The sequence below is a fragment of the Berghia stephanieae genome, chromosome 10 (genome assembly GCF_034508935.2).
Source record: "Berghia stephanieae isolate SIO BIC M18660-M18661 chromosome 10, UCSD_Bste_1.3, whole genome shotgun sequence".
Classification (NCBI taxonomy): Eukaryota; Metazoa; Mollusca; class Gastropoda; order Nudibranchia; family Aeolidiidae; genus Berghia; species Berghia stephanieae.
In genome coordinates, this window is record NC_088369.1 from 7,965,898 (window position 1) to 7,983,952 (window position 18,055).

Sequence of the window (18,055 nt, forward strand, 5' to 3'; positions counted from 1 at the left end):
CGCGGAAGGTAATATTATTCAAAATAGCAGCCCCTAGATGAAGCTTCGCCATTTTCTGCACTCTTAAATCTATCCTGAATAAACTTTTCAAAACTTCAATTCACTGACTCTTCAATTTATGAATATTTAAGGTCCGTTGATGCAAAATTACGGTTATTTACGGTCTTTGCCAGCTCAAATTTACGACTTTTAAAATGACTTTTCGACCTTGTTCGACCGATTATTATCATCATCGTCATCATCATCATCATCATCTATCATATCATCATCATCATCACATATCTTAGCATCATCACTCGTCATCATCATCATTCTCATCATCATCACTATCATATATCATCATCATCATCATCATCACATCATCATCAATCATCATCATCACATATCATCATCACATCATATCATCACATCATATCATGATCCTCATCATCATATCATCATATCATCATCATCATCATCATCTCATCATCTCATCATATCCCTCATCATATCTCATCTTATCTTCATTATTACTATATTATTATTTATTGTTATTACTTTTATCAGTATTATTATTGTTATTATTATATTATTATTATTATTATTATTATTATTATTATTATTATTACTATTATTATTATTATTATTATTATTATTATTATTATTATAATCATTATCATTGTTATTATTATTATTGTTATTATTATTATTATTATTATTATTATTATTATTATTATTATTATTATTTATTATTATTATTATTATATTATTATTATTATCATTATCATTGTTGCTGTTTTATTATTATTATTATTATATTATTATTATTATTATTATTTATTATTATTTTATTATTATTATTATTATTATTATTATCATTATCATTGTTATTATTATTATTGTTATTATTGTTATTATTATTATTATTATTATTATTATTATTATTATTATTATTATTATTATTATTATTATTATTATTATTATTATTGTTATTATTGTTATTATTATTATTATTATTATTATTATCATTATCATTTTTATTATTATTATTGTTATTATTATTATTATTATTATTATTATTATTATTATTATTATTATTATTATTATTATCATTACATTTATTATTATCATATCCCTGTTTTAATCCATCTGATCATTGTTTACACCTAATCATCGGCTGTTATCCTGTCTGCCCCTCTCTTTTTCTTCTGTAGTGTGTGTGTACCTCTGTGGGTTAGCGTTACCACGCGAGGCGCTGGCTTTTGAATCTCATTGTCACGCCTGCAGAACGTGCCTCATGTGGTGACTGTGCTATTTCCATCCTATAAAAGAGGCCCATTTCAGCTTTGGATTCAGTTGTAAACGGTTGTGTAAAGAGATTCAACATGCAGATCTTCAATATTTTAGTGAGTAGTCCATTTGTAATCTTATATGTATCTATTTCAAGAGTTTAAATTTTATATGTTATAAGTTTTCCAAATGGAAATATTATTTGTGTTAGTGGGCATTGCTTTTTTTCATAGATATTTTATGTGTTTTGCGTGCGGAAATATTCTTTAGAAGTAATATAGTGAAATTCTATTAACTTCGACTGAAACAGGCAAAAGGTCTGGTAGCTCATCCTTATGATGTCGGAACTTGAACAAAAGTTAAGAGCTGTTGGGTGTAGTCAGTAATTACAGAAAAGGTTTGTTTCTTGTGTTGTTGCCTCAGTAAAGATATTTTACACATATTTTCCCACTCTAGTGATGTCATGAGTAACCTAACACTACCTGGCAATTAACAGTGACAACGATTTTGATTGTACAATTTAAAAAGGTCGCTTACATCCGATTTAAACATATGTGTAGCAACTTGACGTGATTGCTAAAACTTAGTATTCTGGTTGAGGACTCCATGGCTGGGATTGGTCCAGATGGCCAATCAAAATCGTTCTCACTGTTAATTGCCAGGTAGTGTTAGGTTGCTCATGACATGACTAGAGTGGGAAAATATGTGTAAAATATCTTTACTGAGGCAACAACACAAGAAACAAACTTTTTCTGTAATTACTGACTACACCCAACAGCTCTTAACTTTTGTTCAAGTTCCGACATCGTAAGGATGAGCTACCAATTTTTCTTCCGACACACACACATTATTCCGGTTTGGTATCTCCGGCCCTTCGCTTTCTTTGTTTCCGTTTGAAAGTCAACCGGAATGGTGAATGCGAAATAAATATTTTTAGTCGGAAGGTGATTGACTGCTCTCAGCGGAGGTTTTCTTTCCTCACCCCCGTGATTGTTTAATTTTTTCTCTTTTTCCTCCTTCAGACATGATCGCACCTCCTCCTTCTCCTCCTCCTCTTCCTCCTCCTCCTCCTCCTCCTCCCTCTCCTCTTTTTCTTGTTCTTGTTCATCTTCTTTTCTGGATACATATATTCTTGCCTTTGTCCGTCTGATACCATTGTGTTCTGAGCTGGGGATATCATGGAACAGGATGTGGGGTTTCATAGACGTGAGTATAACAAGGGGATGTCGTGGGCCTTCATCTCTTCTGTATAAGGCTCCGTCGATCAGGAAGAACAGGTTGCGGTGGAACCAGTAAAACGTTTTCCTCCTAGCCGGACAGTATTAAGTTCAACATTTCTGACCTGCTCCTAATTTCAACGATAATAGCAGGTGGGTCATGTGCTGATCCTCCGAATGCAGCTTCCTGATATCCTCCATATCAATATTATCAAAGCCAACTTGGGTTGAGTCGTCCAATCCTCTGATTTGTCATTCTCTACGCCCACCCTCGTTTATAACATTCCACTCAGTAACAATTATGCCAGGGGACCCGAGGGGACGACGTAGTCCACTTCTGATTCAAAGGTTCCCCATCTCTCCTGCGTGCGGGCGCAATATTTGCACCCGCCACTAGGCAATTCTGATATCTTATGAAGACGGTAGTGTTGCAATTATCGGTCATGGGAGGTCGAGATAAGTCGTCAGCGTTCATGTGCATTGAACTAGAGCGGTGAACTATCCTCATGTTGTATTGACTGAGCTCTTCGATCCATCGGGCCATCTGGCCTTCTATCCTTTTGAAATACACGAGCCAAGTAAGGCAGCGGTGATCCGTCCATACAGTGAACTCGAAACCTAAGATGTGGTGACGGCAGTGATTGGTAAGAACGTGACAGAAGACAAACGAGAATAAAAACTTCGAGCGGTGATGGAGGCTCGAACCTGCGACCTTACTGGTACGACAGCTCCGCCTGGAGGGAAAATCGTGACTCTAACGTAAGAGCAATCCACGACTCAAAAAGAAGGTTGCTTTTAACTCAATGTCTATCCTGAGCCACTCTCCACGACTTCTTCAGGTCACGGCTTCAACACACGCACAAACGCAGCGAAGATAGTTGGCCCGCATTAACGCTTAATAGCCAATATTCTCAACACAAAATTGTAACATAGAACGGTTGAGATATTGAGTAAGCTTCAGTATTTGGGGTGAATTTTAATTCAGAAAAGTGAGTGGAGCAGGCATTTATGTTGATAATAACAAGGAAAGAATTGAGTAGGAAAATGCCAAAAGACAATAAAGAATAAAAACTACGCGATCGCGATGGGGGCTCGACACCGTGACTAAACCTAAGAAGCATATTCAATGTCACAATAGATTCTTTGTTACATGTTTGTGTTGAGAATATCGGCTATTATGCTTAAATGCTGGGCATCTGAATTCGCGGCGTTTTTGTGTGTTGAACCCGTGGCCTCAAGTATCCGAGAAGAGTTGCTCTAGATAGAAATGGAGTTTGAAGCGACGTTTTTGTTTGGTTTTTGTTTTGTTTTGTTTTGTTTTTTGGGGAGGGGGAGGGGGGAGGGGGTCCTGGATAGTTCATACAGGTGTGTCACGATCTCCTCGGCCAGGCGTAGTTGTCGTACTCGTTATGTCGCGAGTTCGAGCCCTCAATCGCGATTTTTTTTATTCTCTGATGCCTTCTGGCACTTTCCTACTCATTTCAAGTGACAAAGAATAAGAATACCACGATGTCATAGATAACATGGGATCCAATTAACACAGCACTCTCCTCCTGGCTGTGAGATATATATATATATATATATATATATATATATATATATATATATATATATATATATATATATATATATATAGATAGATAGATAGATAGATAGATAGATAGATAGATAGATAGATAGATAGATAGATAGATAGATAGATAGATAGATTAATAGATAGATTAATAGATAGATAGATAGATAGATAGATAGATAGATAGATAGATAGATAAAGAGAGCGAGAGAGAGAGAGAGAGAGAGAGAGAGAGAGAGAGAGAGAGAAAGATATTGGTGAGTGGACGCACTAGCCGCTGAGATATCAAGCCACACAAAAAATATGGATTTCAAACTCAGTTCCTATCGTGCGGACTCTATTCTTTAAACTACTTAAAGGGTCAAGCCGAGGCTAGGTCACTGACCACGCGAATTTTCGATAGCGATAATAGTGTGCGCTTTCCTCTGTAAAAAATGAAAGACAAACATGTAAACAAATAAGACGGACATGAAATACACAAAGAAACGTCGATAGTACACACAGCATTTCGCCTACCGCCAACCCATCTCCGTTCCCAATTAGCATGAATGTGTGCCTTACTATTTGATTCCCTCTTTTCTTCTTGATTATGTAGTTATTCTCAAATACTCACTCACATCCCGTTGTGTCATGTTCCGTTAGGGAGCGTTCACATATTATGTCAACACTTTGGGGGGAAGGGGGGTCTGCCAAATATTGACAAGTGTTGACATGGGGGAGGGGGGGGTTCATACCCAAGATTATGTCATCAAAAATTTGGTTATACAAATAGAATAAAAACACACCCAAGAAAAACACTGAAAAAGTTGAAGCGGATTAGTAACATATATGTTATTATTCGGATAGGACATCAGTCTTCACAAATTACTTTTTACCAGATCAGGTGATCCACCTACACCTATTCACTGCTGGGTGGACAGGGGGCCCCCGAAAAAAATAATGTGGCTGCGATGGGAATCAACTTGAGTTGTCAGGTCTTCAGCCACGCTCTAACAACTGAACTACCCTAAACATGTCTACATCTTCAAAATGGACTTTTTTTTTGTTAACATCGTGTAATGCTGGATACCAGTATTGAACAGAGACAAAGAGGTATATATCAAATTTCACACCTTTTGGCACTCAGTTGTTTTTACCTCTTTTCCTCTGTTCAATAGCCACCATCACATGACTTTCACGAAAAATAGTCCATTTTGATGATGTCATCATATTGGGGGGGGGGGGTCAATCCAATGATGACAATTGATGACATGGGGGGGGGGGAGGGGGGTCTAAAAATGTCAATTTTTTGTTGACATAATATGTGAACGCTCCGTTATAGGCTTGTATGATTTATATGAATTATTGTATAGGCCGTAGAACGGGGATTTTTTAATTTCTCGTTGTATCCGACCTCCCGTTGCAACGGATGTCGTTATATCTAGGTGTACTGTACTTGGGTGTATCCAACGTTATCACTGGACTGAAACATATTTAACACCCTTAAAAAATAAAAGACAAATAACACAGCTTGTTTTCGGAACTATAAAACATCTTCAAAGAACAAAAAATACAGCAAAACTGGAAGCTAAAACAATACAGAGAATCTAAAAATTAAGACTAAATCTTATCATATCCGTTCAAGATAAGACATTGAAATTTTGTTCCATATGAATTGAATGAAGCGTTATTAGGCATTATACATAGAAGCTCATATTTATATTTTTATCATTTCATTATTTTGACATTTCTTTTGCAAGTCATGAATAAGATGTAATTATTTAAGTATTAAGATGATTTATGATAGACTGACAGAATATACATTGTTCCAATTTACTCAAAATGGTTTAATCTAGATATCAATCCATTCCAAATTAATTTGTCTTTAATTACCCAAATTATGATATAAATTTTATCAATAAGGTTTAAAAATTGATTGATATGGATGTGACCGTTTATTCCAATTTCGAGAGTAAAAATATGTTTATTAATATTTTGAATTTTGCAATTCTCTCCCTCCCCAACGTCGAAAATGATTTAGACTTTCATCTTGATCTTGGCCATTGGTTATACTCAAGGCGATGGCTTATCTCTCATTGACACATTAAAACGAGCGGTGGTACGTATTTATATACAGAGACAATATATATATATATATATATATATATATATATATATATATATATATAAAATATATATATATAATATATAAATGGGATCACTCACTTATATGTGGCCAAAACATATGTTTCTGTGGCTTTCATCCACGTCGTCAGTTGGCCAAACTGCCGACGTGGATGAGAGTCACAGATTGGGATCACTTACTTATATGTAGCCAAAACATAATATGTTTTTATATTAGCTCTAACCATCATTTTCGAGCAGTTTCGTACCTACGAGTAGCCACCAACACTCATATATATATATTATCATCTTGAAAATAAAATTATGTTGATCATTGAATGCAACCAGCTTATCAAAAACGTTCCAAATTAGAATTATGAAATACAATATCAGGTGTGAGAGTTTTTAACGATGTGGCGGGTTATTTCTGTGGGTCGCAAGTCATTTTTATAATTGAATTGTCAAACTATATAGATGCAATCCATCGTTATTGTGTGTAATATGTCCAGTGTGAAAACGTAAAAATATGAGCTTTATATAGCGCAATATCCACTAAATATGCTCAAAGCGCTTTACAAGGGGTCCCTGGTCAACAGCAACATTAAACATGTAGGACGGAACATGACGCCTGTTAGGCGATATTACAATTTTTTGGACAAAGACAACGCTGTTAACGGCCAGGTACCCATTTTACACCTGAGTACGGTGAGAGAATGTGAGTCAAGAGCCTTTTCCAAGGACTCAACTATGCACCGAGCGCGAGGCTCGAACCCAGGACCTTCCGATCCGAAAGCGAGTGTCATACCACTAGACCACATAGCCGGGATAGTCATTGCAATAATAAGACGTCTTTGATAATGACCTTAATAACAAAAGTACTATGTCACTATACGTCAGCATTGTATGTAATATTTCCACTACACACGTCTTTCATAATGGCTTCAAGAACAAAAGTACTCAGTCAACATACGTCAGTATTGTCTGTAATGTTTCCAATATAAACGTCTTTCATAACGGCCTCAATAACAAAAGTACTATATCACTATTGGTGACGTCAGTATTGTGTGTAATGTTTTCAGTATAAACGTCTTTCATAATGGCTTCAATAACAAAAGTACTCAGTCACTATACGTCAGTATTGTGTGTAATGTTTCCAATACAAATGCATCTTGTGCAAATAATTTAGTTCTGGTAATTTCCATGAATAGTTTCTCCATGTTTCCATTTAACAAGTATGAAAAAAAAGTGATTGCTTTTTGGGGATAGAAATCACTAATCTGTCCCAAAATGGTATAATTGCGAGATGTACCTTATATTGAAATATCAATTATAAGTATAAAAAAGTGTTGAAAGAGCTTAACAAAGGATCCCTGACTAACAGCAAAACGTAACCTGTAGAACGTGACATGTTGGGCGTTATTCATTATTTTCCGACAGAGACAACGCTATTAACGGCCTGATACTCAATTTACACCTGGGTACGGCGAGATATTGTGAGTAAAAAAGCCTTTACCAAGGACTCAACGCCAAACGAGCAAATCTTGAACCCAGGACCTTCCGATCCGAAAGATAGTGTCATACCAGAGTCCCACATAGCATTACATTAATGCAGTATACACCATTAAATAACAATTTTCAAATTTAAAATTAAATTTATTCCTTTAGGAAGCTGGAGACTCAGAACTTACTGACTGCCGCCATTATTATTGTGGCCGGGGAAAATAAGCCTGAGGATGTCTGGAGACGTGTTACACCAATAAAAAGATGACATTTAATCAATATGAATTACTTGTTTGTTTTACTTCATTATCTTTTTACCGCCCAACATGAGCCATAAGTCTTCACAGCTCCAGTGTGTTGTCCATTCCTGTGTCATCTAGCACTAGCAGACAGTCAATGTATATTTTATTCTGCCTGCCTCTGCTTTTGGTTCTCTTTGGTGGTTCCCATAGCACAAGACTGCTTGCAATCTCCTCCTTGTGTCTCCAGCATTGCCCCGCAAGTCTGTCTTCTCTTTTGTGTCTTCGAGGTCACTGGGGGGAGGTCATTGTAGAGCTCTTCATTTGATATATGCTCTTTCCAGCTTACATTGAGGGCCATCCGCTTCATTATCAATCCACAAATACTCAGATTTCATCGGTAAGTTTTTTTTAGCTGGGATGTATGTGTTCGACACTTGATTTTAAACCTAAAATATTTTGCTTCTAAATATTACTATTTATATTTCGGTTGCTCCATGCTCAACGCGATTCAAAATGCTTTATCTGTTCCCCAAATGGCCACGTGGAACCAATTTCATACAGATACATTCTCCCACTTTAAATCAAATTAAATTTGATAGAGCATTTAGCTATACAATTAATGGGACTCGTAACATTCCATAAACAAACACGATTTTATAAAGCTGTCCATCTAGTAGTGTTTAGGTAACTTGACCTTTTGATTATATTTTTTAAAAGATTGAGCTGTTATATAGCGCAATGTCAACTACGTGATCAAAGCGCTTTACAATGGGTCCATGGCCAACAGCAACACTTAACATATAGGACGGGACATGACGCTGTTAACGGTCAGGTACTCATTTTACACTTGAGTACGGTGGGAGAACGTGAGTAAAGAGCTGTTATATAGCGCAATTTTCACTAAACGTGCTCTAAGCTCTCATTTTACACATGAGTACGGAGAATGTGACTAAAGAGCCTTTTCCAAGTAAGGACTCAACTATGCGCCGAGCGAGGCTTGAACCCAGGACCGTCCAATCTGAAAGCGAGTGCCATACCACAAGACATCATTGATTATGTAGGAAAGTACTTTTCAATATACTAACGTCCAATTCAAATGATAGAGAGAAATTATCGCTGTTTTCCGTTTAACACTTTAAAATAACCTGTGAAATATTCCAAGCACAAGGGATTCATACCTCCAAAAACTAGAAAAAAGTCTTTATGAGGCATTAGACACATGGGGCCGGTGATTATCCCGATTTCCATGGCGTAGACGGGCATTAATTTTCACCCCTAATCTTGGAAAATCCTATCATTTATTCGTAAAAACGTAATCGTTGAATAATTGTTCGAACCCGAAGTATATGTGTCAGACCTGCATATATGCACACGTCGATGTACATCGATATTACGCAATTCCGAAAACAAGATTGTAAAAAATTGAAAGAAAAGTGCACACAATAACAAAAAAAAAATAGCCGGATATGATTAGACAGCAGACGATTTTCTGGAGCCAGATCAATTTAGAAAAAAATGCTAAAAAAACATTACTGGAAAATTTGGAATAGTCTCAGCAAATGCCCACAATTTTATGAAACGAAATTTCTAAAAGAAATATTTCACAGCATAGTTTGGTAAACCATTACAGGGACAGTGCTCCTTTACATTGGAGACCGTTCGCAAATTTCTGAACAACACGTTTCCAGACAAATGGATTATGTGAACCTGGCCGCCTGGATTACTGGATCTATCTGTGTATGACATTTCCTATGTGGCTACATCAAAGACATTGTTTAATCAACGTTGTACGTTGTTTATTCAACTCTCACAATCGATGATGGAAAAGCTTACCATGAAAATAAGATTTGCCTTTGAATTTATCACGTCACAAAAGATAGAAAACACACAAGGAAACAAATCAGAAGTAGGTTGAATTTGATTGTAGCAGATAGCCATAGCAACTTAGCAACTATATTGACGCGCATTGAGTAGAAAAAAACGGTAAAAATAAAAGGTATAATATTTATGTATTTATATTTCACATTTGAATTATATTGACTACAACGTCTTTCAGTTAAAGTAAGAATCTTTTAAGCAGGGAACAATGGATGGACACCATCTCAAACATTCCATGTGTTTCGGAACATTTTATTAGTACATCCCACAAGCGGTCACCATTTCCTAAAGTGGCTCAGGAATCAAGCAAATGACTATAATATCAAATGATCCCGCATTTTGTTCAGGATTGGATGAATAATGCATCAAAATGTAAATTTCGCTTATAGATGCTAGTTTAGGGGAGTAAGCTTACTTGGAACCAATAATGTAACATGATGAAAACAAACAACACTTCTCTCAATTCTACACATGCAAAGAGGGAAAAAAATCATTTTTAGGAATAATTCCATCATTCTTTTATGAAAACAACAGCAAACTATTTTAACATGATATATTTGACAATCATCATCCTACCCATAATATATTATTTCATTCTACAGTAATTTAATGAGTCACCATTTATAGGGGGGGGGGGTGTCAAATTTTCAAGGGTGCATGAAAATTGTCAAAATCTACCACAAATGCCACGAGCAAGGTTAATATCAATGAATAATGAAGAACATAGACAAAAGATATGAAAAAACTCATAGGTTTATGCAAAATTAAGCACAGAATTGAAATGTATTGCGAAATATAACCTCGAAACTAGGTGGACGGGTATAACCTACTTTACTAGATTTGGTTTTGCTGACAGAGACAGACTGAAAACACATGTCGGAAACTTTAATTGTAATTCTGAAAAGGCAAACATGCCTTAATAATCACTCAAAAACTAGATGTATGGGTTGAGAATAATAAGTTCGAAATAAGACTTACGGAGAACCTACTTTTTTTTGTTGTGCAAACAGCGACCGACAACAGACAACAAAGGTTGGTAACTCCGAGATAAATACTGATAAAATTAACAAAATCAACATATTTTTTCATAAAATTTTAGTACAAGGGGAAAAATGGCATGACTTTGTCAGTAGAAGGACCGAATATTTAAAATAATTTAAAACCATGGTAATCCAGTTGGATTTCCAAGTGGGACACGCCCACTTATGTAACACAATTCTCTCAATTCTACACATGCAATGAGAAAAAATAATTTGGTCTATGTTCTTCAATTATTCATTGACATATACCCTATTCGTGACATTTGTGGCAGATTTTGACAATGTTCATGCACCCTTGAAAATTTGATTTTTTTTTTTCATAAATTGGTGACCTAATAAATTACTGTAGAATGAAATATTATCTAGATAGGATGATGATTTTCAAATATATCTTGTAAAAATGGTTTACTGATGTTTTTATAAAAGAGTTGTGGAATTATTTTTTTTTAATGATTTTTTGTTCCTCTTTGCATGTGTAGAATTGAAAAAATTGTCTTACACACATGTGTCCCATTTGGCAATCCAACTGGATTACCATAATGGAATGTTTGAGAGTTTAAACGATTTTAATCAGATCATAACATTATACAATAAAGAATTTTCACCGTACCAGCTCTGGAGGTCTAAAAATGAGATTACATAGAAGGCAAAGCTACCCTAATAATACTAATATAACCAGAACTCTCTTGATGGGATCCAAAACCAACATCGACACTTAAGGTTAAGGTACAGACATAACATCCTTGTCACTGATTTTATGACATTAAAATTATATAAGATATTTTCAACTACAATCGGACTAATGATTTTACAAAAGGTCTCCACAAAAGTATAGCTACGTACTTTAAATTGTTAAACAAGTCTGCTGGTTAAATTAAATTATAATTTTATTTTAAAAGATAAAGAAAATGTAAAATAATGAAAATGAAAGTTTTGATAAACAAAACGTACGTATTCAGTAACATATAAAGACAATACAATACACACAAACAAATCTTGTCTTGTTGTCGTCTCGGGTTTGCTCTGACTTTGTGAAGATGTCGTGTCGTGTGTACAATACTTCACTTTATACCGATCACGACCCAACAAATATTGAGAACAACCGTGCTTTTCAAATGTGTTTTACGTACAGGACTGCATTATCCTTTTGGATCTGGATAGAGATTTGACCGACTGATTTTTAACGGGCACCTTTTTATTATCACACTCTTTTATCGAGATGTGATATTACGACATACTATGTTGCTTTTTAATTCGTCACCGACCGACCAGCTTTTGATATTTTACAGCACAGTGTTTGGTCTCCTGTGTTATATTTGTTTTATTCTGTACCGGCCGGTATGACACAGTTTCGACCTTCTCTGTGTTATACTTTACTGGGACATATTGTAACAGATTTGCCTTCTCTGTACTATGATTTGTCACCCGCTCACGGACTTACACAGTACAGTAGCCTGCACTATGCCTTGCTATCTTCCGGCCCCGAACGTACTTCACACAATCAGCCCTGCATTATGTGAAGGATAGCAAGTGACGTTTGGCGGCCTGCCATGGGTTTATATAACCATGGTGAGTCGTATTCATATGACGACAGATAGGCGTTGTCATCACAAGATAGCATAGCAACAGGCTTGAAAAATAACAACTCATGGTTGCCTAAAGCTAATATCCCATTGAGACTTAAGCTCGTTCTACAGTAACGTGACAACCCTTAAGGCGATTTTATTTTTTTTACCATATTTTCGGATGATATAACGCACTTACCGACCAGGTACTCATTTTACACCTTGTCATGATCTAATTGTGTGCTTAAGAACTAACTCGACTGCATTCATAAAATAAAGATGTATCAATGAAGGCCGCCAGAATTTACTAGTTACTTTTAGAATAAAGAACAAATGACAAATTGATTTAAGATAATGAAAATATAGAAAGATGAAATTTAATGGGATGAATGTTCTTATCAATAGATAATGATCATAGAGTTACAAATGATTAGATTTCAATATTACATAACTTATGGGTCTTGATGATAACGTAGTGTAGACTCGTGAAGTCCTACTCCCAGGTAGAAGATATGTTTGTTGACGTCCGGTTATGGCACTCCTGACAGTGGCTGGCAAAGGTAAACGGTGAAGTTCCGGCGTCTTGATATTAGAATCAAATACTGAAGTTTTGGCCAAATCTCGAAAGCAAGATAAAAATCTTTAAATATATACATATGATATGAGGAGTGGAGTGGTCTGGCCGTCAGGGCATAGGTTATTGAGAGAAGTAAGTGAGGAAGATTAAATCGATCAGCTTTTATAAGAAATGGCTACATGACAGAAGGTAGATCGAAAAGTATTCACTTATTTGAATTGAATGCAAAGAGAAGGCTATCAAAGGAAATATAATCTAATATTAGAAGGTAAGTTTTTCTAAGCCTACCGAAATATTACTGGAATGAGATGAACTCCGTTCTTACTAAAATAAAACTTTAATAAAATAAATGTGAATCATCGTTACTTTACACACCTGAGTGCATCGAGGAAATTGAGTTAAGACCCTTATCCAAGCACTCAACTTTGAACCTCTCAGGGAAGGACTCGAACTAGGGACTTATCCGTCCAAGGCGAGTATCACGCTACAAAAATACAAAAGCTGCACTGAACTACATAATATCCTCGTGGATTGTATTAAGGCTTTGGTAAAAAATGGTATTTCCAGAGACTGCCCATTATAATATTCCAGATCCATATGACTATGACCCACTAGTTTATCCCAGTTTCTATTTCTATAACGTTAAAGAGACAACAGCATGCCCAGCCACCTATTCAATTCTGTGTGATCAAATGTTTTAAAAAATTTAAATTTAAATTTGACTTTAAACGTAAACCATCCCGGTCTCTTTGGACGTGAAGTTGTTCTCTACCTACTGAGCTTTCGGAACCCACCAAAGATTGACATCAATTATGAATTATAAAAGACCTTTTTTAAAATGTCGGCCAGAAAACGTTTGCTTCATACATTGATTGATTTACACGTCTTCAAACTTGTCAAAATATGTCAAACTCGAGAAAGCTTTCGCGGAGGACACAAACTCATAATATAATAATAATCATGTATATATTAATCCGAGGACCGATTGATGACAGATCTCCGCCAAATAAATCAATTGCAAGGAATATAACTGTGTAATGAATTACATAGTGTCACGTTTTTGATGAATTATCTCCTTTGATTTCATTTTAATTGAAAAGCAGGTCTTTTTCGGATAAGCCACGTTAACTTTAAGTAACATAGCGTGGGCGGGAAGAGTGTACAAAATACAAAATATTGTAAACAAAGAGCAATTAGCTCCGTACTTTGACTGATATGTGGTCTAGTGGTATATGACACTCGCTTTCGGATCTGTAGATCCTGGGTTCGAGCGTCGCTCGGCGCATGCTTGAGTCCTTAGAAAGGACTATTTACAAACACTAGTAAAAAGCCCGCAATTTCGCGGGGAAAGAACTATTTTGATTCGATATTGTACTCACTATCATTTAATGAGGGCAGATTGGCAAACAACGTTGTCTGTGTAACTTGTTACGTCCTCTGTTGATTTTTCTTTTTGGCCCAACATGAAGTATAAGCCACTATAGATAGTATGCAGATGACGTCACTCAGGCCTTTGTTATTGTTTTTGCCATCCGCGTTTGTGAGTTGTTCTCACTAAACTGTATTAACCAGACTATAAAAGTTCATGGTTACACAGTTTGTGTGTTGGTCCGTTATACTTCCGGATGGCAATGTTGTGAACACCTTGGCCAAGCGCATTCTATCTATAGCCTGTGACCCGTGACACAGCAACATACAGTTGTCCGTGTGTGAAAACAGGTTGTGGTAAGAAAATCAACTGCGAAAATAAACCTGTAGTAGACGTGAGCAGAGTTGAAAGACGATCCTGGAATCGAGAACTTACCTTACAGTACAGTACTCTGGTGATGATGTTTTGATTGTTGATTGGTAAAATTGAGAGTTTGCCCATAATTCAAAACTAAGTAATATACACTGATCTATACTTACATGAAAGAAAATGGGTGTCTTGACCACTTTAATCCTGAGGTGAAATGAAAATATGAAGCAGACACGATCAGTATCAAGTATTCCATCATAATATTATGTCTTCTTGTGGTTTGTTCGGGCTAGAATCGAGACAGATTATACATTTGACAGTTTGCCGATAACGTTTAACTAAATATCTCCCAGGGCAACTATTATCACATCGATGGCATAAAAACGATAGTAATATTAGCTGATGTTGTTAATCGGTGTAACTTAATTAAAATTTCTGTAAATCCAATCGGACAGTTCCGAGCAACCCCCCCCCCCCCCCCCCCACCGCCTCCTCGATCATGAATTTCTGTACTCAGTGCGGCTATGTGGTCTAGTGGTATGACACTCGCTTTCTGATCGGAAGGTCCTGGGTTCGAGCCTCGCTCGGCGCATAGTTGAGTCCTTGGAGAAGGTTCTTTACTCACATTCTCTCACCGTACTCAGGTGTAAAATGAGTACCTGGCCGTTAACAGCGTTGTCCCTGTCCCAAAAATTTGTAATATCGCCTGACAGGCGTCATGTCTCGTCCTACATGTTATGTGTTGCTGTTGGCCAGGGACCCCTTGTAAAGCGCTTTGAGCACGTTTAGTGGATATTGCGCTATATAAAAGCTCAAGTTTTTTCGGTTTTTTTACTTGATGTTTATACTGGACAGATAGAGTTGAGAATGTGGCCATAAGTTAAACCTGAGTATTATCCGCCTGAAACCATTACATTGAAAGCATCAAAGGGACAATAATAATACTTGATGTCATAGATAGATGAAAACTTGAAAGCTTAGTGTAGATCTGAAATCCTTAAAGTAATTAAGTGAATACATTATTTCGAATGCAACGATTTTCGTAAAAACGCCAAACTGACAACTTTTTACAGATTGGTTGTTTTTGAGTGTTAGTGACGGTAAATTTTTTATGATATCTGTTTGACTCAACGAACTTTCAAACTGACTTTAGATTATAAAAGGAAATCAATTTATCTGTTTATCTATCTGTAAAAAATACATTTCTAATTTTCAAATCTTTTAGTAGAGTTGTTCGCCGTATATTTTTTTATTGACTCAATTAGCACAATGTTCTCCATCAGGCTATATTGTTTAAGAAAGGATTATTTCATCGTATTCACTTGTAAAATGAGTACCTAGCCGTTAACGATATAGCGTCTGTCAGAAAAATTTGTAATGTGTATCGTCTAACTAAAAGTAAAAGGCGTCATTTTTTTTTATTTCTATATGTTGCTGGTTGCTGTTGGTCAGGGACCTTTTGTAAAGCGCTTTGAGCACGTTTAGTGGATATTGCACGTATAAAAATAAAGTTCAAGATCAAGATATTCTAGGTTGTATTGGGTCGCCGTAGAATAGCCTGAAAGTTAGCATAATAGTTCTTTGTTTATAAAGAATATATACTAATAGATTTAGGCTCCCAGTCAGTAGACAATTAACCAGTAGATTTTTTGACCAACCAAACAAGGGATTTGTGACACACTTTCACATGTGCTCGGGAAAATATAGTTGATTGTTTATAGACAATAATGTGAATGAAACCGGCCTCTCTCTGACTGTGGCCATTGTTATTATTTTTATGCCGCCAAATGGGTGACTATGTTCACGCGAATTTCTCGATCAGATTGTAAACAACGGCAGTGATTGGTAAAAAGAGCAATCTTCACAGGTTTTACTATCATTGGTATGTGTCTAAGTAAAATACCCACTGTTCTACTACTTGATCAATAGAACCAACACAGACAACTACGAGTAAACTTAAACATTAAAAACATGATCGAGAAAAATCATGTGACAATTCGATAGTCATTCATTTGATGGTAAAGATAGTTCAAAGATGACGTCACTCAGGTCTTTGTTGATGTTTTTTGCCATCCGCGTTTATGAGTAATGCTCACTGAACTGTATTAACCCGACTATAAACGTTCATGGATACACACAGTTTTGTGTGTTGGTCCGTTATACTTCCGGATGGCAATGTTATGAGCTTCTTAGCCAAGCGCATACTATCTATAGAATAAATAATAACAGTGGACAGAGAGAGGTGGATATCATTCACGCTCTTGTTTATCAACACCCAACTACCTTGGTCCGAGCACGCGTGAGAAGGTGTGTCATAAGTGTCGTGTTTTGATTGGTCAAAATCTTCTGGTTAATAGATAATCTGACCTATGTGTTATTTAAATAAACGGATGTTGTTGATTATAAGGTGATCTACTAAAAAAGTTGAACTTGAGATTAAAATCTATTTAATGCTATGCCTTTAGATAAAATGCCCGCAATATCTCAGTTGGGCTTTATACTTTGAATTGTGAAAAACTGAGTAGGAATAAAACCAAACGATTATATTTGCAGGCTATACAAAACAAACTTTGGAATTTTGATTAAGTTGAGGTTTTATATAGCGCAATATCCGCAAAACGTGCTCAAAGCGCTTTACAGCGGGTCCCTGACTAACAGCAACACATACCAATTGGGACAAGACATGATGCTTGTTTGGCGATATTACATTGTTTTTTGGGACAGAGACAACGCTGTTAACGGCCAGGTACTCTTTTTACACCTGAGTACGGTGATAGAATGTGAGTAGAGAGCATTTTACCAAGGATCGAACCCATGACCTTCCGATCCGAAACGAGTGTTATACGACAAGACCACATAGCCGATTGAGATGTTAAGTTTTTTTTCAAAGAGAGGGAGGAATAGCTGAAAGAATGAAAAGGCCGGGTATTGGGGAGGGTAGGGAGATTTTTTTAATAAAAAGAAAAAGAAAGTGTCATACTCAATCCTTTATGCATCTTTGATATGTATTTGGCAGGTGTCAAACTATATTTGTGACACTTTGGATCTTCCAAGCTGTTTCTCCTTATTTAGAGTACTGTAGGGGTTGCCTGAAGCCTGTGATCGTGAAAATACTAACGAAAGAGTGAAATTGTAAAGGATTTGTGAAGGAACGATACAGACAATGGACGTTTCGGATACAAACCCTTCGTCAGCCCAACAATACAAAAATTGACGTGGAAAACAAATAAAATTATAATAAAATGCAAAATAACTTGTATCGTCTGTACTCAATGGTGGTTGCAGTATGAATGAAGCGTTAGCGTGGCGTGGGTAGTCAGTATGGTGTCCCAAAGGTGTGATAGGGGTGGAAA

At 36.1% G+C, this 18,055-nt stretch overlaps 1 long non-coding RNA gene across 1 annotated transcript in view; it reads left to right on the forward strand.

Annotated features, from left to right (window-relative positions):
* LOC144956023 (uncharacterized) overlaps nucleotides 1–7,947 on the forward strand; it is a 39,345-nt gene extending 31,398 nt beyond the window's left edge. The window contains exons 2-4 of the long non-coding RNA XR_013641853.1: nucleotides 1,194–1,385; nucleotides 6,080–6,157; nucleotides 7,828–7,947. This is a non-coding gene — a long non-coding RNA (uncharacterized LOC144956023). The remainder of the gene's footprint in view (nucleotides 1–1,193; nucleotides 1,386–6,079; nucleotides 6,158–7,827) is intronic.
* The last annotated feature ends 10,108 nt before the right edge of the window (nucleotides 7,948–18,055 follow it).